The sequence below is a fragment of the Mchenga conophoros genome, linkage group LG9 (assembly GCF_057382185.1).
Source record: "Mchenga conophoros isolate Kocher_MC1m ecotype Shallow Benthic linkage group LG9, M_conophoros_male_GT1.1, whole genome shotgun sequence".
In the NCBI taxonomy this organism is placed as follows: Eukaryota; Metazoa; Chordata; class Actinopteri; order Cichliformes; family Cichlidae; genus Mchenga; species Mchenga conophoros.
Window position 1 is genome coordinate 22813606 of NC_140534.1, and position 26308 is coordinate 22839913.

Consider the following 26308-nt stretch of genomic DNA (forward strand, 5'->3'; position numbering starts at 1 on the left):
TATCATAATTCAGACATGGCGGCATGTTTGCAGCTTTCTCTGTGTAACCACCAGAAAATCGCACCACAAACCTGCAAAACCTTTCACAACCTTGTCAGTCTTGAAGGTCATTTGTTCTTATCAATACATTTTATGACACTAAACTAACTTTTGCAACTTTTGCACTGGCTTGCCAACCCCAAAATGTAAGGTTTGTGCCACAGCTGACCTAAATTAACTGTAGTGGTTCTAACAAAAATATTTTATTTAACAAAAATTATTATTTTTTGTTTCTGTCATAACCACTAGTATATGCAAGCTCTTTAAAAGCTTTAAATATCTTAAATAATTAAAGTTTTACTTCCAAAAATATGATTATTGTTATTTTGCATGATTTATTTTCCAAATTGCTATTTCACAAAAAAGCTACAATAATAATAATAATAAAATTATAATTTTTAATTAAGATTAAATGACAGTTATTTGCTTGCATACGTAAACAGAAAAATTTGTTTTAGTGAATGTTATGCTTGATTAATTTCTTGCTTATCAGAGAAGCCTAGTGTTATACCCAAATTTGGGTATAAACAAAAGTTTTTTATTTACCTAAAAATAACAATATTGTTTGTCTTTTTTTTGTTAAAAAAAAAAAAAAGGTTTTTGACAGATTTCCAAGTCTTTCCTACAATTTATCTGGGTCTAAGACTAGACCTACCACTATCTAGTCACAAGTCTATAAATAAATATTATTTTATTAGCTTACATATACTCTGAACACTCATACTAGCCTAATAATCTGAACTTTAGTAAAGGCAGCAAGACAACAGAACAGGAAATTTAACATTAGTGCGTAAAAAATTACCAGCTCTTGGCTAGCTTGCTAGCATTAGCATCATGTGCTGACAATGTATACTTAACCACTTAGTTAATAGTTCGGTGATGGTCCCTGCGTTATACAGAAAAATATACAGAGTAAATACTTAAACTTTTTAGGTTATCAAAAGGTAACATGGTAATGCATAAGACATTTTTTTTATTTAAAATTGATTGCAAGTACAGAAGTAGCCTGGATAACATGAGCATGTTAGCATGTTCAGGTCAGCAGTTAGCATCTACACACTTACAGGGTAACTTAAGTCTTGTGTTAATCTTCATGTCTTATAAATGACGTTTGATTTAATGCATCACTGTTACATCCAGATACAAGACAGCTGAAACTTGAGCAGCAAACACTACATCTTAATGCACTCAACTGGCTCCAATAACTTCTTAGCTCAGAGATAATCACTGTAAATTTGCATTTTGTTTTGGCGGAACTCTCTTTCCACATGAATATTTATTCCCATGTTTTTTGATATGAAGGAAAATCAGTGCATTTTGCTTTCCTTTAATCTAACAAAGCTTGAATATTGTAGCACATTCCACTTAACAGCAAATACCATGTGCAACCAGCAGTGACTGCAATTTCTCAGAGGGAATGGGACAAATAATTTCAGCTGAGACGTCAAAGGAAAACTACACTGACCATTTCCTACCAGAGAGAAGAGATACCCTGGCTGAAATAAATAAATAACTGTGACAAGAGCTCTACAAATTGATCTTGTAACGGCATGGGAATATGCTTTACTTCAAAACATATTTTCCCACGTTGGTTTTTCGAGCTGTAAAAATCACAAGATGGGGAAAATACATTTTTATGTTAATTTTGGGATCTTTTATTCTTATTTAAGCATGACTGTAGCTCCTCCAGGGAAATGAGAGTGGCTAAGTTGCACTTTGGAGTACATGCTGTGCCTATGCACGTCTTGTATAGTGTGCATATTGTGTGGCCTGTAAGTATGTCTTTCCATCAGCCAATCAATTCCACATTGGCCTTCAATTGCCTTTTTCTACATTGACAACCTATCCTATCTTCTTTAGAGACTGTAATAAACCCAAACAATCAAAAATTGCTGCCTATAAAAATTTCAACAGTGCAGGAAGGCCAATCTGGCTGTTTTAAAAGTGGCTAAAATGCCATTACTGTGGCAGATCTGGATGTGAAATGTCATATCGGAGCAGCCCCACTGAGCCTGCAGCCCCGTGTAGCACTGCCTCTTTGGAGACTCCAGCTGCCTCCCACTGATGAAAGCCCGTCCAGCAGCCCCGTTTCCCGGCAACCTTTTACCATCACCTGACCTTTGGACTGCAGAAATGCCTTTGATACCAAGCCATGCAGTTTGGTATTTGCCTCTCTCTATATCATGACGTGTGCTCTCCCTCGGGTAAGGGTAGACTTGTCTGTTTTTAATGAGTATCAGAATGTAAAGTATTTACTCTCCTACCTTTCACTTCTTTTATGTTCTGCTGCCTTTGTTAAAGAGAGGCACGGTTACTGTGTGTAGTTGACAGTGGTATTTTTACTCTGCTTGTTGAAGGGCAATTCTTTCACCTTAGGTAAGGTATTAAATAAGAGATTTTTTTTCTGGTGTACTCATCTCTTCTTGGAAGAGAAATAACAAGGTCGGGGTGGCCTTGGAGGTATTATGAGGGTTTAGATAAAATTAAAGGGAAAAAAATGCACTCATAAAAAACCTTACACTGTTAGGAATTGTTCACTCAGTAACACTGCTGCTTCACAACCATTAGCCCTGGCACTGTTTCAGTTCCAGTTTCTTTCATGGAGTGCTACTAATTAATTTTACAGCACTTGTACTTTGAGTGTGAGTGATTCACCTTATTTCACAAATTTTACTGATTTTCTTACGTTTTCACAGATCATACTGCCATCGTTTTCACCACCGTGCAGTGACGTCTGCTACTTTTGCCAGCCCTGAATAAACACAAAAACCTGTTTACATATATGAGGATACACTGAACATAAAAAAACGTATAATCATACTCGTAAAACCCATGCAGTTGAGAGAAAAAGAAAGTACGCCCTCTTTCATTTCTAAGGTTTTATGTGTCGTGTCCTTACCATGTAATAAAACAAGTAAAAAACTACCTAGATGATGAACAATGACACATTATATATTATGGCATGCCATTATTTATTTAACAATAATCAAGTCAAATGCAGAAGCAGTGTGTGAAAAATAATTTAAAGTACTGCATTCACAGGAATTACTGGTGCTGCTAATTAAATTCGCTTGATTAATTTATCATCAGCAAGTGTGAGCATCCCTATAAAATCTGAAATTTGTGTTAGTTTGCTGCTAGATCAGAACAAAATGAAGATGTTCAGCCATAATGCACAGTCCCATGTTTAGTGTTTATATCACCACAAACACCTTTACAAACTGTAAAGCACGGTGGTAGAGGGGTTATGATTTTGACTTGTTTGCTGCTACAGGACCTTGACACCTTGGAGTCATTGAGTCCAACATAAACTCCTCTGAGTCAAATGTGTGGAAATCTATCCAACAGCTAATGCTTGGTCCAAACAGCAGCAAATCTAGAATAGAACGACTGAAAAATAAAGAATCAAGCTGTTGCAATGACTTCAGTGTGTTGAAGTCCAGACCTCAACCTAATAAAAATGATGTGATGAGACCACAAGGATGCTTTGAATAAACAAATGAACAGAAGCAAGAGGCCAAATGATGTAAGAGACTAATATAGTCATCCAGAAGGTAAAAGCTATCAAATAATGGGGTGTACAGTGGAACACCGACTTACGAATACCCCGTTTCATGAAAAATTCAAGTTACGAAGGCGCTGAACGGCAATATTTCTGTCCGTGTTACAGCAAAATGCCCAAGTAATGAAATCTGCCGGCTCTGTTTGGCTGAGCCTACAATGCCCACAATGCCTTCTGAATCATGTGACAACCCCTTGGCTTCCGTACTTGCGCTTCGCTGTTTCACTTGAACGATGTATTGTTGTTCTAGTTAGCAATTGGCCTATAGCCTATCATTCAGCCTTGCCTCATTCAAAACGTGCAATAGGTGCTTCGACTTATGAAAATTTTCGACTTACGAAAGACCCTCGCGAACGAATTAATTTCATAAGTCGGGGGTTCCACTATACTTAGTTTTTCACACACTGGTACTGTATTTTTGACTTATTTTTTCCTAAATATATTTAATCAAAATTTATTATGGTATGTTTTATTCTTCATCTGAGTTCATTTTTACTTATTTTACAACCTGATTTCTTTTATTATGCCCTAATGCAAATCTATCTGAATCTGATCACTGGAGTGCATTCGGTTACCTCAAAGGTATACATGCTCCTAAAGCGTACCTTTAGGAGCATGGACAGTACCTACTCCTGGACAGTTTCCTACAGACTAGAAGCACAGGAGGAATAGGGCACGTTATTAATAATAAAATATAACCACCACAGAGTTGTGTTTCTTCTCCTTTAAATAAGAACCAGAATTAATAATCTCCACCAAAAGACTAAAACTGTTGTTGGTATCTTTTGACTGTTTCCACCTAAAAAGTTGAAAATTATATCGAGACCTCAGCTGATAGATGCCCCTACAACTCTTACATTGGTATCCACGCAGATGCAGATTTTAAGAAGCAATAATCACTGTACGCCCTGCCGCTTCACTACAGTTTATTCCCAATATGGTGGTGATTACGCTCAACTACCCTCCTAGATCTTACTAAAGGAGAGGCCTGGTGCTTGTGAATTAATTTCTAAAGGCTGCTTCTGTGAGTACTTTTATTCCTCTTGCAGCCAACTTTGGTTTTAAAAATGTGACTGGAAGACTTTTTAATATGTCAGATGGGGTTGTTTTAAATCAGAATCAGAATACTTTATTGATCCCTGGGGGAAATTATTTTTTGTTACAGTGCTCCATTTTAAACCAACATTAAGACAAGACAGACAATACGCTAACTAAGAATAGTACAATATATACATATATATACATACATACATACATACATACATACATACATAAGTCACTTATAAATAAATATTTGGAAAAGAAACATGTGTAGTTGTAGCAGCAAACAGTGTGTTAAGTGGATGCGTTGTACAGGGAGATGGCCACAGGCAGGAATGATTTCCTGTGTCGTTCAGTGGTGCTTTTCGGTAATCTCAGTCTCTCACTGAACGAGCTCCTGTGACTGACCAACATGTCATGGAGTGGGTGGGAGGTGTTATCCAACATTGTCTTTATCTTGGACAGCATCCGCCTCTCCGACACCACCTTGAGGGAGTCCAGCTCCATCCCCACAACATTGCTGGCCTTACGGATCAGTTTATTAAGTCTGTTGGCATCTGCGACCCTCAGCCTGCTCCCCCAGCATGCAACAGCATAGAGGATCGCACTGGCCACCACAGACTCATAGAAAATCCTCAGCATTTTCTGGCAGATGTTGAAGGACCTCAGTCGCCTCAAAAAATAGAGACGACTCTGGCCCTTCCTGTAAAGTGCTGTGGTGTTTTTAGCCCAGTCCAGTTTATTGTCAATGTGTACTCCAAGGTATTTATAGTCCTCCACAATGTCAACACTGACCCCCTGGATTGAAACAGGGGTCAAGTGTTTCCTGGTCTTCCTGAAGTCCACGATCAGTTCCTTGGTCTTTGCCACGTTGAGCTGCAGATGATTCTGCTCACACCACGTGACAAAGGAGTCGACCACAGCCCGGTACTCTGTCTCATCATCCCTGCTGATGCATCCAACCACCGCAGAGTCATCAGAAAACTTCTGAAGATGGCAGGTCTCTGTGCAGTGGCTGAAGTCTGTGGTGTAGAGGGTGAAGAGGAAGGGGGAGAGGACAGTCCCCTGTGGTGCCCCTGTGTTGCTAATCACCTTGTCAGACACACACTGTGGGAGACGTACATATTGTGGTCTTCCTGTCAGGTAATCAACAATCCAGGACACCAGAGAAGCATCCACCTGCATCGCTGCTAACTTATCACCCAGGAGGGTCGGCCTGATGGTGTTGAAAGCACTGGAAAAGTCAAAAAACATGACCCTCACAGTGCTCGCCGGCTGGTCCAGATGGGTGTAGACACGATTGAGCAGGTAGATGATGGCGTCCTCTGTTCCGAGACGAGGCTGATAAGCGAACTGAAGGGGATCCAGATGTGGTCTTACTATGGGTCGCAGCTGGTCCAGGATGAGCCTTTCCAGGGTCTTCATGATGTGGGAGGTCAGTGCCACGGGCCTGTAATCCTGGGGGCCACTGGGACGAGGCGTCTTTGGTACAGGGACGAGGCATGATGTCTTCCACATCACCGGGACCCTCTGCAGACTCAGACTCAGCATAAACAGTTTATGAAAGACTCCACACAGCTGGGGGGCACAGGCCTTGAGGACAAGGGGACTCACTCCGTCTGGTCCAGCAGACTTGCCTGAGTGAAGTCTCCTCATTTGCATCTCAACCTGGTATTGAGTGAAGGTGATGGGTGGGGGAGGGGTGTCAGGAATCTCACAGGAGGCAACATGTGAAGAGAGAGGCTGGCACAGTGGTGTGGCTCTGGATTCCAGGCTGACTGCAGGTGAGGTTGTGGGGGTGGGAGCAGACACTGTGGTGTCGAATCTATTGAAAAACAGATTCAACTCGTCGGCTCTATTCTCACCTCCCTCAGCTCCCCTGCTGTTGGTTGGCCTGAATCCAGTGATGGTCTTCATGCCCCTCCACACCTCTCTCATGCTGTTCTGCTGGAGTTTCCACTCCAGCTTCCTCCTGTAATTGTCCTTAGCCTCTCTGATCTTGTCCTTTAGTAACACCTGGACCTTCCTCACCTCCTCTTTGTTGCCCCCTCTGAAAGCCCTCTTCTTGTTGTTGAGGAGGGCTTTGATGTCCTTAGTCACCCACGGCTTGTTATTTGGGTAACAATGAACAGTCTGAGCTGGAACAATGGAGTCGGTGCAGAAAGTTATGTAGTCTGTGATACACTCAGTAAGCCCATTGATGTCCTCGGCGTGAGGCTCACAGAGTGTTTCCCAGTCGGTCACCTCGAAACAGCCCTGTAGTTCTGCTAAGGCCTCCTCTGACCACCTCCTGACAGTCCTGGTGGTCACAGGTTCCCTCCTCACAATTGGCACATAGCGGGGGGTGAGGTGAATCAGGTTATGATCTGACCTACCAAGTGGGGGGAGGGAGGAGGAGCTGTATGCATCCTTGACGTTAGCATACAGTAAGTCTAAAGTTTTCTCTCCCCTGGTGGGACAGTCCACATATTGTTTGAATGTTGGTAGTGTATTGTCCAGTGATACATGGTTGAAGTCACCCGAGATCACAATAAAGGCACTCGGGTGCTGAGTCTGTAGCCGAGCTATGGCAGAGTGGATAGTGTCACATGCAGCTGTGGGGTTAGCAGAGGGGGGAACATAAACAGCCACCAAGATGACGTGAGAGAATTCCCTGGGTAAATAATACGGCCTGAGTCCAACAGCACACAGTTCAGTGTCCGGGCAACAAATCCTTTCTTTGATTGTTATGTTGGCAGGGTTACACCACCGGTTGTTAACTAAAACAGCAAGCCCACCTCCTTTACGCTTACCGCTAGCGATGCTGTCCCTGTCCGCCCGAACAGTGTGGAAGCCTTCCATGGAAGCATTCTCATCGGGAATGACCTGGTGCAGCCATGATTCGGTGAAACACATCAGGCTACACTCTCGGTATTCCCTCTGACTCCGTACCAGTGCTGAGAGCTCGTCGATTTTACTTGCCAACGATCGCACATTTCCCATCACGATAGACGGCAGACACGGTTTAAACCTCCTCCTCGCTTCGAGCCTCCGCTGTCTCACCGTCACCTTTTTTCTTCTCTTCTGTCCTTGACCTCTGCATCCCCGATGTGTTTTCCTCCAAATTTCAGCTGGTACTTCTGCCATACCATCTTCACTATATTTCCATCTTGAAGATGTTTTATATGTTTCGTTCTCTATGTTATGAAGCTCAAACCAAGTTAGTTGTACTACACAGCATAATTAGAAGCTTAACAATGTTTCACAAACAACACACAGGTGACATTAAAAAGGACTCCTGCAGCATACCTGAGAACCAAAATAATATTCTGCACGTTTTAAAGCACAAGGAAAATAATCTGCATCTTTCACTATGAGAACATTCTTCCCTTTAATTTTTTAAAAATTCCACAGTTATTTGAACCAACGCTTTGACCGTTTATGGAAATTAGTTGACTGCTGTCTGGGAGCGGCAACTGTTGGGCTGAGGGCTGGGTGCCTGGGAGAGGCTGAGGAGACATGGGGGGTTAGGCCTGCGGTGTCCACAGCTGGATAGCATGGCAGAGGTTTTAAATGTCAACATTGAAAGGAGGATGTGGCTGCCATTTGGCCTGACAAGCCGCATGCCAAGGGACTGGCAGCAGGATGCAGGGAGAGGGTGCTCCAGGTCCCGGCCACAGAGCTCTCACCTTCTGCCATTTATCATGTGGTTACTTGCCTAACGCATCTGGCACCTTAGCACTGACAGCAGCAGGAAAGGCCCTTGCTGCAGGCTAACCAGTGGCCCGTGGTAATCTCTTTAACATTACAGCAAAATTAGGGCTGCAGTATTTGTTTCACAGTATTGGAGTTTTTTTGGTCTTACAGTCTCTAGTTGTCCAAAAAGGAAGATAAAAGTTCCAGTTACAGGACTGTAAGTAACATTAAAATATAATATCTTAAAGATATAAATATGTGCATATAGTTTCATGAATATAGTTTCATCTTAAAACATTAATGTGGCATGTTTTTAGCAAACACCACAATTTATGATAGCTGTGCGGTCGAATAATTATTGCTCAGTGGGCGCAAAACACGAAAACCGCATTGCTCTCAGTAAATTAAATGCAATCAACTGTCATATCATCTTTTATTGACTTTAATTGAGTGTAATTGTGAATCCTGCTGTAACTGCTAGTTGCTTTCTGCATGGCAAGGTCAACTAAATTGCTTGATGAGCTGTTATGGTCTTTTATATGATGACCTTGACTTGGGAGGATGTATGAATATCTTCCATCTGTGGTGATAAACCATGAAATGAAACTAGACCAGTCTGGTGCAGAGTGGCTTCACAACATCTACCAGTTCTGCTCACTGCTCAAAAAGAGTATGCTGCATTGACCTTGCAGTGTTCAGACATAATGATAAATGTTTAAATTATGAATATTCTATGTTTGGACATGTCTGAAATTCTGAATTTAAAGTAATGTACAATAATCATAATAATACAAAGCCTTGTTTAAAGCAATGTTTAGAGAGGTGTATAGGTTTTAAGTTGAGATGATAAATATTCTCCTTAATCCTTACATTGTTTTTATTGTTTTTGTTGTTTTTAATGAAAATTCTAAATAATTCTGAGGCGTGGTTTTCTTGGGCCAATAACAATTTACATAATTTAAATTAAGACTGTACCTGCATGCATTTTTTTTCTTGCCTGATCTCTGCCAGCTATTTAATTTTCATGAATAAATATTAATCTGATAGCATTCAATATCTGAGTCTAATTAGGCCCTTTAGCCACAAACTGAAGGCCTTTCTTTAATGTGTTTGGAGTAATATATGTTATCTTTCATCCAAATATGTGATGCAATCATTGCACAGCAGACACGTGTAGGTAAAAGGCAGCGGCAAAGATCAGATGCTGAGAGTCGTCTGTGAACTCAAGAAGAGTCCTGCTGTGATGGGATTTTTGCTTTACATATCACAGTTGGCTTGTTGGCAGCCATGTTCGTCTGTATATGGCTGCCAAGATGCCTGTTTACATTTACGTGCAGGCTCGTCCTGTCAGGTGCTGGAGGAAAATACACAGCAGGTTGTGGTAGATACCTGCAGCAAGTATTTCATCTGTAAAGCCTTTGTCATATGGGCAACAACGGAAGAATTAAACTGGGCCATTTATAGTCGAACTAAACTCGACCAGACCACAGTGGCCAACAGTTGCTGTAAGAAGTTTACAAACATTCATCATGGGCACGAATATCAAGGTAATTTGGGCAAAAGCAAGAATTGCGTGAACAAGTTTTAATTTATTTTGGATTTTCTCTAATCGACACAGGCTCAAATGCATACATGCACCCAGTCGTTGTTCTGGATCACTGACCCAGTGTTTCGAGATTTCTGGACTTTATAGTGTTTGAATATTCTGTGTTTCTTGGTTTCATGGTTTCATTTACGTCATGTGTGTTTAGGTCAGCCTTCAGTTACTGGCTCAATAAAGGGGTCGCTTTCTGTTAAAACCTCCGTCTCCTTCCGTGTCTGTGTAATCTATGCTATGACTTGCCCCCACTAATATTCGGTTAAATGCCCCTTAGCAAGTTGTACCTGCTTTTGGTAGTCATCAACAAGTTTCTGGAACATTTCTGGTTGAATATTTGACCACTGTTGTTGACAGAATTGGTCGAATTGATTTAACTGGTTGGTTTCCTGGCACGCACTGGCTTTTAAGCATTGTCCACAAAAAGGGTTGGGGTTGGGACTTTGGGAAGGTCATTGCTGAAGCTTAATGTTAGCCTGCTTTACAAAAACAATATTGATATGTGTTTGGGATTATTCTCCTGTTTGAATACCCAATCGTGGCCAAGGTTCAACCATCTAACTGTTGATTTGAGTTGAAGTTAAAGAATTTGCAGTTAGTCCTCCTTCATTATTTCATCTTCTTTGCAGTGTACCAGTACTACTGGCACCAAAACATTTCCAGAGCATGATGCTACTACCACCGTGCTCGACACCAGGTACAGTGTTCTTAGGTTTGAGAACCTTACCTTTACTCCAAAACATACCTCTTATCTTGTTGTGGCCAAATATCTCAATCTTTGTCTCATCTGTCCAAAAATATTTTCTTTGGAAGGCATTTGGCTTGTCCATGTGGGCAGGTGAAAATTTCAGTCAAGCTTGAAGGTGCTGATTTTGGAGCAGGGGCTTCTTTTTTGGTCGGCACCCTCTCAGTTCACGGCCATGCTGAAAACTTGCTTCACTGTGGACTTTGCCAGTGTTCCGACAGTTTCCAGTTCACGGCGAGCTTGACCCTTGGTAGTTCCTGAAAATCCTAATCAATTTCCTCTTAGCATAACACTTGTGGTCTTCTTCCAGACCTTGGCAAAGTAGTGGCATATCAGAATAACATCAGAATATCTGTGTTCAAGTCTTTGAACTGATCGTGAAATCTGCAGTTGTTTAGAAGCGCTCCCTTAAGCTTCTGAAATGGTCATTCCCAAACCCTGACCTCAGATCCTATCGGAAATTTGTGCAGTGTGCTCAAAATCCCATTTCTGTGACAGGAAACAAACCAGTTTAAATGAACCAATTATGCCAAGTAGAGTGATCAAATATCTAGCCAGAGTTATTACAGAAGCTTGCAGATGTCCAAAGGCAACTGGTTGACATTTAACTTAACCAGGTTTTAGTGCAGCTGTAAGAGAAAATCCAAAATAAACTTCTGCACCCAATTCTTGTTTTGCTAAAGCCATTAAAATGTGTGCTGTGCAATCATTCCACCTTGCAAAAAAAAAAAAAAAACAGCTCAAAGAAATCCTTAAATTACCATGACATCCCTGCCCTCGATGAGCGTATGTAAACTTCTGACCACAACTATACAATATATATTCTTCTTTCTAGTTTTTGTGTTAATAACTAAAAATATATTATAAGTATGCCCCTGTGCAATCAGCCATCTATTTACAAAACAAGATAATTGATTGTTTGATTAAAAAAAGCCACTGTGATGGTGTACAAACATGAAATCAGTGTCCAAAAACCTAAAGACCTAACTGTGCTAAGGCACAAAGACTGAGCCTGTAAACTGAGGTAATAATAGAGGTAACAATGTTATCTTACTGCTCTCGAGCGAAACTACTTTAAGTAGTAGTAGATCTACTTTAAACTTTCTATACATTTTCATTCCTGTTTTGTGCTGGCAGCATCACACCAGAAAGAGCAGTACATTTTCTTTTATTGTTGTTTTTTCCGAGCTATCCTTTGGGACTTGTTCTAGTCTACGGGCTGTATGTTTGATACCAAATATCAAAATAATTCATGTAACACATGAAAATAGTTACATGCTCACAACTGAAAAATATATAGTATGTCAAACAGTAATGTGCAGTTAATAATAATTACGATATACTAGTTTGATTTTCATAACAGATACTTAGAGTTTAATCTAATATCTGTATATTTCTGTGTATTTTATCTGACATTTGGACAGCAAATTTAAAAAAAAAACAATATAGGACAAAGTAATTTTTCACAGCTTAAACAATATGAAGGACAAATAGAAGGAATTACATTTTAATGCTGGAAATAACAAAAGACAGAAGTATCTCTGCAAGTCAGGTCCGCAATCACATGTCTGTCACTATTCATTACTTTATTCCTTTTGAAGAAAGAGAAAAAAGACGTCCTCACTGGCTCGCTAAAAAAGCCATAGAGTGTAATTATGTTTGTGGGTGAAAATTGGCTAGATTGATTATATGCATTTATAATAATGAGCCGTCAATTGTATTATTACGTTACAGAACCATCAAAATCTTGGCATAAATCATAATTAATTTTGCCTTCAGAATTTCTTATCAGCCATACTTCGCATTGTTGTCAGAGGTTTTGGTGTGAAGCTGTGGGAGACGTGAGCTGAAAACAGGCGGCTGATACCGTACTACAGCTGTGGCAGTGCTCTCATTAGGGATTCACAGAGGTTTCTTTTGCCGAGCGGTGCTGCTTGGTTTGGCTCGAGGGCAGACACCTCGTATAAAGCTGCCGGAGCTGCGAGACAGACAGACAGCGAGACACACAGGGACGCTGCGGTGCTGGGCAGGCAGTGTCAGCTCTCTCCGTGCAGAGGATTGTTTTGCAGCGCCAGGCCCATGACTCTTCCCCCAGCTGATTGGTGTGGCTTCATTAGCATGGGCTGTGGCTCCTCCGATTAGCAGTAATTAAAGAGAGAAATCAGAGCGCTTGCCTCCAGTCCAGACACAGCCAGTGCCTGTCAAGTGTGATCGCTGTGGAACAGCTCTAGCCTTCCTGGCTGTCTGCCACTCCACAATCCCCCCCCCCCCGGTCCCTATACTAAGAGCGAGTCCAGAGGAGAGGTATGGGCTGTTGGTGTCTGTGCCAAGTTACCCCCCAAAGTCACCCCCGGGGTTACACAGACACACACGCCTCTCCCTGCGGGCACACGCTGGCCCGCTGTTGTCATGGTGATAACAGGGGAAAATGTTTAATGAAGACACTGATGAGAATTTATGAGGCTGTGGCTCTGTGCATTTACAGGGATATGACCCTTAGCCCATCACGCGCTGCCTCCTGTGGTTCTACATCTATATCTTCACTTATACAAGTTGTAGCTGATCATCGGGGCGTATGCTCAGGCAGGCGGCCTCAATATGCTGCGGGTCCACCAGCACCAGCTCAGGCGGCGACACGAGGCTTTGGTTGTCCAATAAACGTAATCAAACGTGATCAGAAATGTGCGTTGTTTTCATTTGATTTAAACTAGAGGAATAATTGTCTACTAAAGTCTTGAGAGGCATTCTCAAAGGGCCAATTTAAAATCTAATTGTTTTAGGGAGGCTGCTTACTATAAACAATATTTATTTTGTTGCTTTCAGACAGGCAAAACGGCAGAAATGTGACCATAAAAAAGCGCCGATTGCCACAACGTGCACAGGCCGGGTGGGTGGCCGATCTCGTTCTCACCACCTGCCAGTACGCCTTGCACTTCAACTGACCAATAGTGTCAAGGCTGGTTATTCACTTTGGGATGCTTGTCCTGGTTTATTTCTTGCTTTGTTTGCTCTGTCTGTGCTCTATCAGGCGTGGATGCCATTAAACAAACAGGCCCAGGGTTTCATTGAGTGTGCTGGCATTTGCTCGGGACGCCATATTCAAGAGCGGCCCAGTAGCGTTTGAGACCATGCCAGATTTGATTCGTTTGAAGTGCACTGATGGCCACAGTGTGAACATTTGTTTAACTATGGGTATAGTGCGGTCATTTACACAGTCAAATACTCTTCAGTATAAATGTATATATAAATGTAGTTTCTGATAGTTTATGGTACCACTTTGTGCATGTCAGCCTCAAGTAAAGTTAGATTTATACAGAAACTAGGGAAAATGAACTAAAAATGGTTATTATGTCAAATTATGCCATCATATTTCCGATGGTTCTTGCTAACACTTTGTTGTTGACTGCAAAAACAGTTGTAGCTTATGTTGATCTCTGATTGACTGCCTCCATCTCACCCTATCCCTGTCATCTTCTTGTGTCACACCAAATTATGAGTAATATTTGACCTTAAAAAAGCTGCAAAACACATCTATCTAAAATCTAAAATATCTATTAGCATGTTTAGGTCTTTTAGGAAACTATTAAGCTTGGCCTTTAACAAATATAGTGAGATACATTCATCAGAGAGTAGTGGTACTTTCTCTCCCTTCTTTGTTTCTTTAAAACCAGGCACCCTGTACGCCTTCAAAGATTTGGAGCTGAGCATATTGTTACTTTGTACCTTGGGCACTATTAGGAAACAGTAACTTTAAAGCTTCGAAAGCCACTTTGAGTCCTAAGGGTGTTTGTGCAAATGAATCAAAGTGAAAGTAGCTCTCTTTGATAAGAAATTTTTTAAAAGTATTGAGCACCCTAATAACTTTAAAAAGAGTAAAAGAAATAGGCTGGTTTTGGAACAGGCATATCAGTAATTTTCACACACTGTTAAATTCTTCGTTTTTCTCCACAACGTTCCTTCTTTTTGGGATTTTAAATCTATACTACTCGGCACTAACCGGTATAAATCCGTGCTAACCACCTGCAGCGAAATTAAGAGGATAAAGGCACCAGGCACCTCTAAAGAATCCAAAGAATTGCTTACTCCAAGGATAGATCATTTAAAAACCTGTTCATCTGTTTTTTCTTTTTCTTTTTTTGTCAAGGTCTCCTCGAGCCTGAAAACAGATAAATGTTCAAGACCTCTGGCCCAAACAACATTCTTAAAGTAACTATCCCACACAGGACTTGACCCCCAGTGAACTTTGTGAAAATCCAGCATTTCCCTCGTGTTTCAAATGTAAGCTTTCTTTTTAAACTGCATCATACTGCAAAAGTCACGATAATGCTACCTTACCGGGAGAAAACACATTTCAGCTGAAAAGTAAGTTTAGTTGTGCAGGTTTTGGCTCAAGGGTGATCTACTGAAAAGTACAATTCAACTTATTTTTAGATTGTGGGTGAATTTTAACTCTTTGGACTATGAAACTGAGCACCACTGTGCAATGGTGCAGCAGCTATAGAGCAGTAAAATGTTTCAGGGGCTTTAAGATAGTAGGTGGACTCAGGTGTGGAGGAAACCCATCCTGTTGAACCTATGAAGTCACTCAGTGCTCTCCTCTGAACACTTCCCTTTGTCCCTTTACTGTCAGTCTCAGTATCAGAGGTTCCCAGCCCACTAAGTCTCTTGTGACAGGGGTTTCAATTATGAATGCTACCTTTGACTACCTCTGTTATTCCGCTGCAGCCCACATATCCCTGCCTGCCACCACTCATGTGTGACTTGATGTATTGTCTCACTGTTTTCGCCCCTTTCAAAATTAATTGCAGTTTTATCTCCCTCCAAGATAAAAAAAAAAAAGCCTGCTGAGAACACAATAGTCTAAAAGTAGTGTGGATTCTATTCAAACAAAACAATTAAAACCACAGTGTTTTTTCCTCACTGTTTTTTGACTGCGGATGATTTTTAGTGGTGGCTCTTCTTTTATCTTTTGCCACAAGAGAATGAAGTATTACCTTCAATTACTTTTCCTGATTGGCTTCTGTTTTAGCAAACTCAGATCACACTCTGGGCATGGCCATTTTATTTGGTGTCTAATGACTTTTCACCTACTGTATTATAATATCCCCTGTCAGAAGCTCATTACATCTTGAAAATAATTCTTGTCGTTGTGATTAATGCAAATCTGAGCATAATTTACTTTGTCTCGGGCCACAGTGCAAACATCTTTACTGATACCGAGCAGACTTTTGTAAGTTTTAGCAACGAGCACCATTTGGTGACCTTGTTTAATTAATTCTGGCTGGCATTTTAGCAAACACAATCATCCTTGTCAGACATATTGCTATTGTCATCACAGCTGCAGGGAGAAAGGATCATTATTGTCAGCTACAACCAGTTGGGAATTAAAGCTGCACCTTGACCAAATAAAAAAAAAAAAATAGAAAGTTAAAATAAATCAGCTCAACTTTCTCAGACACTTGACAGCTTTGTCTTGTCTGGAATTAACAAGCCAGCTTTTTAAAAGAAGATCAGAGCTTAAATGTAAAGCTGCACTTCAGTTTAAGAGACCATTCAGACAGATTTAGCTAGTCATAGCTTAGCAGTAACTAGCTATTCAAATAAACTGGTGTACAAACAAAAATATTGTAACTTTAGAGCTTAGAGAGGAGCCTTTTTTAAAAACCTAAAAACAAGGTCAAAAGTTAAACAAAAGTATTTGATAGTGGTATGTGCTTTAATGTAAGCTGTAATCATTAGCATGTAGCTCTAAGGCTAACTAGCTTTGAAGCTAACATCATACAAGAACCAAGCTGTATTATTACTTCAGTGCCATTAAATAATTAGAATGCTAACTATGATATGCAGCTTTAGCACAGATTTTTAAGAATACAATACACATTACTGTGTAGTCTTGGCCCACCCTTTATTCATTTATATTTTGCTAGGAAAATGGGAAATATGTGCAGTGATTTAAACTGAGACATGTACAAATGCAGTACATAAACACAAAAACAAGTTTTAGCAATTCTGTAACTCAATATTTGGTATGAACACGTTTAGTATTCAACTCAGCCTGAACTCTCTTAGGCACGCTTTCTTGTAATTTCTTTAAGTAGTATATCCAGCTGTATGTTGTATGTGATGTGTAAATACAACACTGGTTCAGCTCTTGGGGTAGGTGCTTATTTTATGCTTGAATGATCCATAGGTCAGTGTTAAGTAGTTTAACAAAAAACAACAACAACAAAATCCTCTGAAAATGGTCAGAGGAAGGAAAGAAAAGCTTTGACAGACCCCTGAAAGCCTGAAGAACTATTACTCTCTTTTTTAATTACAAGAGTCTGGCTCCTTGGAACAAAAATATAAAGAAAACAGTTACTTGCAACTCTTGCAGAGTCTTCATTTTCATATGAACACTGTAAAGAGCAGTGTTAGTGATACAATAATTAAAATATAGTAAGTTGAATTAGCTTACTACAGCAATCAAACTCTGATATTAACACATGTCCTTGCAGCAGACAAATCAATGACTGCAGCCTTGAAAGGAGAAGCTGCTTCTGTTTACCATTTTCTAAAATCAATGACAATTTTCTCAAAGATTACTGACAATTTTAGGTAATCTGCCATCTGACTTGTATGATAAACAGTTAGTGCCATCAGATCGTGATTATCCACAATGTTGACTTGCCTTTCGCTCGACATACAAAAGGTTTAATGAATATTAGATTTAAATGCTGATTGAACAAACAGTGCAAGCGAACAAGCCAAAACACAGAGCTTCAGACTGCATCTGAAATCATGCTTTTCTATACACTAATAAATGAGTACACTAGTTACCTTAATAGTTACCATTTCCAATTATGTGCAGTTCATTTTAATTTCATTTATTCAAAAAAAAGTAGCCTCATTGTTCTTTAACCTCCTAAGACCCGAACTCTTCCACGGCATGCATTTTTAATTTCTCTTTTATATTTGGGCTGATTGCGACCCGTAAAAGCAAAGAATTACCAGATTTGGGGTTTTTTAACCTGATTTTTGTTTCTAAGAAAAATGAGAGCCACATATGAGGATATTCGTTTAAAATTTCAATAGAATAGTAGCAGTATAATCTCCTCGTAAGTGGATATCAGGCCCTTGTAGAGCAAAATTGAATATTTTGGTCTAAATAACCCAAAATGTGATGTCCACATATGTGGACGCCAGGTCCTAGGAGGTTAATTTGTGAAGTAAAGATCCTACACTACAGAATGGAAACCCCCAACAATTAGATTATCTTTTATAAGCAATAACTTGGCAACAATTGGCAACAATGGGAAGGAAGAACTCCCAGTTAACAGGAAGTCCTTCACAACAGAACAAACTCAGAAAGAGGCAGCCATCCATTATGAGACATAACAGACAGCATAGAGAGACTCAAGAAGAATGTTATCACTGCTAGTAATAATCATTTTCATAGTCATAATATTATGCCTGTATTTATAAGTGGCATACTAAGGAGGAGTAATCCTGTATAAATGATGAATTAAGAACTCGCTAACACCTTACTAATACCTTAATAATGTGACATTATTTTATTTATTTTTTTATTTTGGTAGATTTTTTTGTTTTGTTTTGAAGTTTTTTTAGTGTACTATATGGAGCCAAAGCAGCGAGACCACCAAAGAATTTTCAGACAGTAGGAGGATACGTAGCCACTCATGGCAATGCCAACACAAGCTACAGAGTGTCCTCCTGTCCATGGTGTGACCATCTTCATCTGTGAGGAGAACAAGGAGTCTTGCAACCTTCATACGACCCACACAAAGCCCTGATCTCAGAGCCTGGAGTCAGTCTGGGATGTCTAGAAAGACACAGGGAGGCAGCCAAAATCCACACATATTGTCTCAACTTGTCCAGTAGTCTAGAATAACCTACCTGCCAAGTACCTTAAAAAGCTGAGTGCAGGGGGACTGACGAGAAACGGTTCTGTGTTATATTATTTCGACTAAAACAGTTACAGGATTTTTTTATTCTCCCTCACCTGTAGCGATTGGAATCCATACAGTAGTGTATGTGTACATGATCAGTATTTATAAACCATTTAAATCAAGACATAATATGTATCACTCTGCTTATATCATAATAGATTACAACACTTTCTATAATTTCACAGATGTGCTGTGATTTCATACTCCAGGCTGTGACGCCACAACACTATTTCATTTTGAAGTGCGCGCTGACGTGCATGTGTGTGGGTTTGCCTCTGTGCTTTGAATATAGTCAGGATGACAGGCATAGCATTTACCTTGATGTTTACTGCTTTGAACTACTTGGCATTGGTAAAGCCTGGGCTGGGATTCACATAAGAAAGAGGCCTATTTGAACAAGCTCATCTGGGGAAAATACCAGAATGACATGGCTGACACACACACGGGTTTTGAATGGTTCCTCTCTGAGCAAGTGATGAGCATGAGACACAGCAATTCAAATGTTTCAAGTAAAACCCAGAAATGGGACCTTTTTGGGTCTTTGAACATCTTCCATTGGAACACATGGTCTCTCTCTCGCACTCTCTCTCTCTCGCACACACACAGACACAATGCATTTAAAGACGTTCACCTCGCTGTCAACTTTCTGCACCTTAAGTGATGTTTTAAAAGAGGCTTAGACAAGAGCGCAAAGTGTCACCTTTTATAGTCTACCTCTGTGTACGTATAATTTTATGTCTGGGGGGCAAAATCAAAGTGCAGTGTAGCGACTAACAATATCCCAGAATGACATCTGTGAATACAAGCAGACAGACTTTCAAACCAAACTTTTCGTCCTCGCATCTCTGCCCCTGCCTTTATGAGAGCTTTGTTTCATGACAAACAGCATAAGGGTAAATGTGTAAATCAAACGCTTAAAAACAGAAGAGTTAAAAACCCAGATGAGCCTCGAGATTTCCCTCTCGCACGTATCGTGTAATATCACTTCGGCAATAACGATAACAGCTGGTGGATCTGGGAGAGGGGTGGGAAAAAAAGGAAGACAAAACCCAAATGTATTTTGTACTGCATACATTTCTCTCCGCGCTACAGTTTGAAGCTAATCCTCCAACACCTTCCCAAATTGAGCAGTAGAAACCACTTCTCTCACATATTATTATGAATAATTTATTGCACCCTGTTTCAAAAAGCCTTGCAGAACATCCCCCTAACTATTTCTGGTGTAGCACTTTCTCACATTAGTTAAGTTTGCAGGTACACATTGCAGCTGTTGGTTTCTTGTGCAGCACTGTAAATGACATTAGGCTCTCACTGATAGCATTATAGTGTGATTGGTATATGTGTGCACCACCAATGTGCTGCCTCCCTGTCCTCTGCAAGGTGGCTTTCTATTCTGTTTGCTAAAATAGAAATATTAAAAGCTTAGACGTCTGTGTGTCCAGATGAAGGTCTTCCTACACCGTTAGATGGACTGTTGAAGCATACCTGCACATTTCCAACAGACATGTCAATATGCCCAGATGTCTGCAGCCTGTAGGTGCAAAGATAATACCTGAGCAAGTTATTGTCTCCTCAACCCGTTTCTGAACTCACACAGAGGCATCAGTGGATGTCTCTGCTCTGCCATCGCAGGTAGCGCACTTGATCCTGGCATTTGTTTAACATTTCTCATCCCCACCTCTCTCCTGGTGACATGGTGAAGTGCCGCATACCTCTGTCTGCCACTGTTTAAACACACTCATTGCTTTTCCGTCTTTTTTCTTTATTAGAAATGTGAAATGTGTCACAGAGGCAAACAGCCTAGCAGCGAGAGTAGAGGAGGACAGATAAGCCATGCAGGACTCAAGGCGGCTGTTGGAACATGTGTTACCCCGAGGAAGTACTTACAGGAGGGACACGCAGGCGAGACAGCATCTACGATTATCACCAGTGACCACGAGAGCGACTTACTTCAGTACGATCCTGAATTTGACTGCTTGTAGGGTTTTGTGTGTGTGTGTGACAGAGAGAGAGAGAATGAATCGATGCACGTCAGACCTCCCTGGTGAGATAACCATTAGCGCTGGCCTCACTGGGGGGATGTGACACGAGTTGTCAAATGGCACTGTGCGGCACGTAGCAGACGGCATGTGTGAAAATGTGTCCATTTACGCAGAGTTCAAGTAAAGGAAAACGGCATGTGCCAAAGTCAGGCTTTCCTTCAAAGAAAAGGTAAAGGTTTCATCCTCTGAGCGTCAGGGGAATACTCTTGTTTGGGTGAGTATGGGTTTAGATAGGGCTGACAGGTGTGTAACCAGGGTGTCTTGTATGAAAAAGCATGAACAGGTCTCTCTTCCAATCCACCAGAGACCAAGACAGATATGATTGCCGACTTAATGTAGGGACTGATTTTCTGGGGATTAACTTCAGGAGCCACTATTCATTTCTTACCAGTAATAAAACCCACACACCGGCAGTCGTAATAAAAGTCTCCCACCTTGCATTACTTCTGCATCTGTCGTGCATTGCTGCAACAGCAAGCCACTGCAGAAAGAATGAGTTAATCTGCTCAAAACTGAATCAGAATCCTGCAAGTTAGAAAAATTTACCTCCATGAGCATTTGCATGCCCTCTCGCAGGGAGGAGAGAAAACAGCGTCTGGGTTCTGAATAATTTTCTGATATTTGCAGATGCAAGTGTGCAGAGAGCACGACGTGAGAAGTGTCAAGCGTATTGTGGCCATGAGAAAAGGGGAAAGCCAAATGCACTCACAGTTTTAGTTTTGCAGCTAATCCTGCTTGGTACAATTACGCATTTAAGAGTTTTTGGGGGATGCTGTAAAATTGTCGAGTCAATCGGAGTGTGTTCTGCTTCAGGTTTCATCCCCGCGGGGCCCGTCTGGTTGGCCCTGCTTTTTTTTGGGGGTGGGGGGGGGAGATGTGGTGGCGTCCGATGTGGCCACAGACCCAGGCTGGACAGCAAGCTCGTTTTTGTTCTCCCCTTCACATTGCCAACTCCAGCTGTCACACTGAGGGACAATAGAGGAGAGGAGGGGGTGCTCTCTGAATGGAAAAAATAAACTGGAGAGCGCCCCGTCACACAGCCCCCCTCCCCACGACTCGTCATCTGCATTTGACAGGACCCCCGTTCTCCTCTCTTCACCGCCCCTTTTCTTTTGCTTTCTCCTTTTCTCTGCTTGTGCTCTCCATAATCCCCCTTTCTCTCTCGCTCTCTCTCTCCCTGCTAAGTGCAGCTGTTACTCTCCATTGGATTTTTTTTTTTCAGACTGATTGCTAATTAGGATAGCATTTTATTGAGTTTTATCCTTAAAACTTGTTAAACTTGCAATTTCCTCCTCCTTTTCACTTCATTTTGGCAGCACTGGGAAGGAAGCGGAGAAAAGACTGAGCCAATTATAAGCAATTTTACTTTAGGTTGAGGTTTGGGTTTTTTTTTTCCAGAATGCACCCAATCTATCTCCGATGCAGCATTCATATAGTTTACAACTACTGTACGGTGTGGTAGCCTCCAATAATAGCGCTCACTTCAGCTTTAAATGCAAAAGCCTACTTTGAAGAATAGACTACCCCATCTCCCTTATTCTGCTCACATAACTGAATCCCTGGGAGAGGGAGCAGAGGAAAAGCAGAGCCTGAGAAAACAGCAATTCACACACCAAACACAGAGACCCCTAGTAGCTCAACAAATGAGTGACTAGCCCTATGTCCATTCATATCGCCCCTCGGCCCGCAAGCCTATTAGCCAGGCATCGCTCCTTGAACATTCACTGTCGACAACATGTGGAGGCATCGCTATAGCAACCAGTGGATATGACATGTGCAATGGACGGGGACTCCTGAGCGGCTGAATATAAGGAGGGGCTCAGCCTTAACTAAATGATCGCAAAAAAAAAAAAAAAAAACCCAACCCCACCTCCCCATCTCTTTTCATTGGCACAGAGGCGCTGAAAGGACTCACTAGTGGGGCTTCTGCACATTCTTCCGAGGCTCGGAAAATCAGGCGGGCATATCCCACATTCTTCTCCCTTTTCTTATTCTCTTCGACTCTCCCTTTTTTGCCCCCTTCTCTTTTTTTTCTTCATCTACGTCTTTTGTTGGCGCTGGGGAGGGGGCACGCATGGGACCATCGCAGGGGAACTTTTGGAGAAGCGGACTGAGTGGGCGGCCGGGACGCGCAAACGCTTCTTGGAGCTGCGGCGAGCGTCAGTGGTTATCCGTGCTCTCTGGAATACAAGACGCAGCATCAGCTTCCGTTTACTGCGAAATGTGCGCTCTGCCCGGCGACATGGATTTGGGTAATTATCTCCTGGCTTGAAAACGCGTGTGTCTGTTTTGTGCTGTAATCAGTGTGCAAGTTTTAACGGTTAAAGAGAGAGAGAAGGATTGGCTTTGGGAAAAAAAATAACAAAAGAAAAAAAAAACTTGCGAACAATCACGGTGAAAGCCCGTGAGCGAAAATGGTTTTTCATCGAGATGCAGAATAATTTAGGAGCTCTGCTTTCAGTCTGAGCACATTTAATTTCGCTCCTTCTGCGCGATAGTTTGCTGAAGACCGAATCACGAAAAGCTGATGGCATAAATGTGATCGAGAATCGAAAGCATTTGGCTTCCAGTGTATGGAAAAATAAATCTAATCTTACAGAAAGAAAAAAAAAGATTTAAAAAAATCCTAGGAAGCGGTGTGTTGAGTCTGCTGCTTTGATGGGAGCACATCTGGCTGCAGCGGACAAAGTTTCGAAGCAGGCTCATCTTCTTTGGTGCCGACAGCTCCAACTCTTAAATGTTGAGAATTAGAACTGGTAATTCCCCTCTTTGACTGCTCAAATATTCATTTTTAATCATGTGTTTTGTGACATAAATATCTATTTAATTCCTAGATTTATTTTCATCGTTTAAGTCTAGTTTAGGACTGGCTGACTTAAAAAAAATCACATATATTGTATATATAAATGAATGAATAAAAGTAAGTCTAAAAATTATTTTCAATGTTGCCAAATTTAAACAACATTAGACACTTTTATTTTGGGAGATTTTTTTTCTTTTATTAATCACAGGTTCTCTCATGAATACAGCTTACATGGAGCTGATTTCATACCATTCAAATCTGCAATAGTAGCTGCAACTTCAAAAAGAAAAGACTTTGATTTAAGGTCTGGCGTTGTGGTGTTTGGAAGGATTTTCCTCTCGTACTTCTTAAAGGTATTGTGGCGTGAGTGAATGGATGGCCATTTGCCCCGACAGCACCACTCTGCCTGACCTTCCCTCTTATTATGTGAATAATCCAGAGCACCGAAATCCATCTGCCCCTTGTCTCCTCTCAGATTGGCTAATTCACCACACCAGACAGGGGCGATGTGAGCAGAGAGGAGAGCAGAGGGAGAGAGCCTGTTAGAGGCAGAGTTATAACCAGAGATAGGAATGGTGTTAAAATCATTTGTGTGTGTGTGTGTGTTCAAGAGATTTAACAAATACATTTCCAAAAAGATATAAAAAAAACTAAGCTGATGATTTATTCTGTGATGCTTCAACCAGGTGATATTTTTTATTAAATGCACATAAAACAAAAGGGGGTAAAATTCTAAATGTGATAGTTTGTGATTTTTTTTAAAAGAATAATCTCGGTTAAAAATATTCATTTAGTTATGAGGGAAATCTTGATGCAATTTTTAGTTGAACCAGACTCCAATCATGGGGTGAAAAATTAATACAAAATGTAATTTATAAAAAGCTGAAAAAAAGCTGAGGAACAAAACTCAAAAGGTAATTCTTCGCGGCACATCTCCTCCCCTTTTTTCCTCCTTTTCCCCCCCTTTTCTGTCTCTCTTCTAGTTTCCTTCCAGTTCGATTGCCATCTTCAAACACTCTTTTAAGATCACACTGCATTTCAAGTCTGTTCGCTCCCAAACATTTTTATTCATTTCAAGCTGACCAGGTAAATCGTTTTCGAGAATAAGCCACGTATTACGAAGGGCCACGTCCGTGATGAACTTTATAATAAATGTTAATTTATTTTTTTTTCGAAATAAAAGATAGAGTTGTATTATTGTGCTACTGCTGGAAATCGGTTGAGGCAGATCTGAATCAGTAGGCACTTTGATTTCAGAGGCTTGAATCAGTGTAGCATCCTATGGTGCCAGATATGCTGGATGCAAAGTGGAAGGAGGCTTTTTAAGCTTCGATATTTTTATTTTTTGTGTGCGTGTTTAGGTTAGAATGCATCTAGCAAATGAAAATAGTTTTCATTTCTAAAACATTGCTGCTGTCCGTGTATTCATTTCAATCACTAAAAACGAGAGACAATTCACTGGATGGAGGCCATTTCTCCCCTCTCTAACCGTATATGAGCCTCTTCAAACCTTTCGGTTGTTGTCCAACCTCTTAATGCTTGATTGAAACTACATGCTCAAGTCACCGCAATTGCAATCAACAGCAACTGTCGTCAGGCCCAACACAGTAATCGAAAAGACCCGGGCATCGGCACAACAGCTAAAACACTGGCAATTACGAGCCACAAGGTCAAACCGCATTGTTACTGGTGTGAGGTGAAGTGTCTTGTTTTGAAAATGGTATAACAAGATGTAGTCATCCTTCAGCCGGCCCATTAGACCCCTCAGGCTAAATGTCAGAGCACGACTGGCTGCTTTTTTTATTTCTTTTTTTTTGGGGGGGGGGGGTGGATTTGATTCATTCCACCCATCAATCTTTCAATATTGCATGCAGACAATTAGGAGCCTGCTGATGTATTCGTGCACTGTTATTGATATTGCCCTTTTGCAGATGCATAGCTATTGGCATGTGTGCAGCTGGTAAAATTTGATCAAAATCTGCAGAGATCTGGCTTTTACAGAAACGCCATGTTTTTACGTCAATCTCAGAGGACAGTGAGGATGATTTATGTGAGGCAAATTGTGCTGGGCCAAATTGCACCCCTCTGTTTTGCAGAGCTCAAAGCAAAGACAAATTGACAGGATGCCTATGCAATCAGCACAGGCAGTCTTATTAGCAGCTACATTTTAGGTATCTTTAATTATCCGTCTGCATTATTGCTCCTAATTATCACTGTTATGCTCTCAAAATATGTATCAGCGAGGCCTACAGGGGATTTATTGTTATAGTAAATGGCCACAAGTGGACCAATTATCAACACATAGGGCCTATTCTTTAACCTACACTGATAAAAATCTCTTAGATGATGTTACACCACATTAAACCTGGTCTGCTGTAGAAACTACTGTCTAAATTAACATGCAGCGTTGGTGTGAATCTTTGAAAAGCTTTTTTTTTTTTCTTGTTTTTTACTGAACTGGTGATAGTAGTGTATGTGTGAGGGTCCAGTCTGCGCCGCCTGTGTCTCCCCAGTCCTGGTAGCTATTAGCTGTGCAGCTTGGGCCAGGGCCTAATCCAGCCAAACTCAGGACCAGAGGAGCTAATTAAGCAACAGCTTTTAGTATCCAGGCCTCCTGAAGCTGCACAGTGCCAGCCCGTGCCATGCCAGCACTAAATGGGGTTGTAAATATCTATAGTGGGGCACAGTGAGGAGACAGGACTGGACAGGGGCTTGTAATAGGGGTTGACTGAGTCTGAATGCATATTATCAAGCCAGAGTTAGAGCTCTCTAATGAGAATGGCCAGTCAGACAGTGGCAGTGGGTGGAAGGAAAGAGTGGGAGAGGAAGTGGAGGTAAGGTGACAAGGCACTTGC

General features: G+C 41.1%; 1 protein-coding gene across 2 annotated transcripts in view; it reads left to right on the forward strand.

Moving 5' to 3' along the window:
* Positions 1-26308, forward strand: part of ptprn2 (protein tyrosine phosphatase receptor type N2) — a 151741-nt gene that overhangs the window by 96150 nt on the left and 29283 nt on the right. The window lies entirely within an intron of this gene.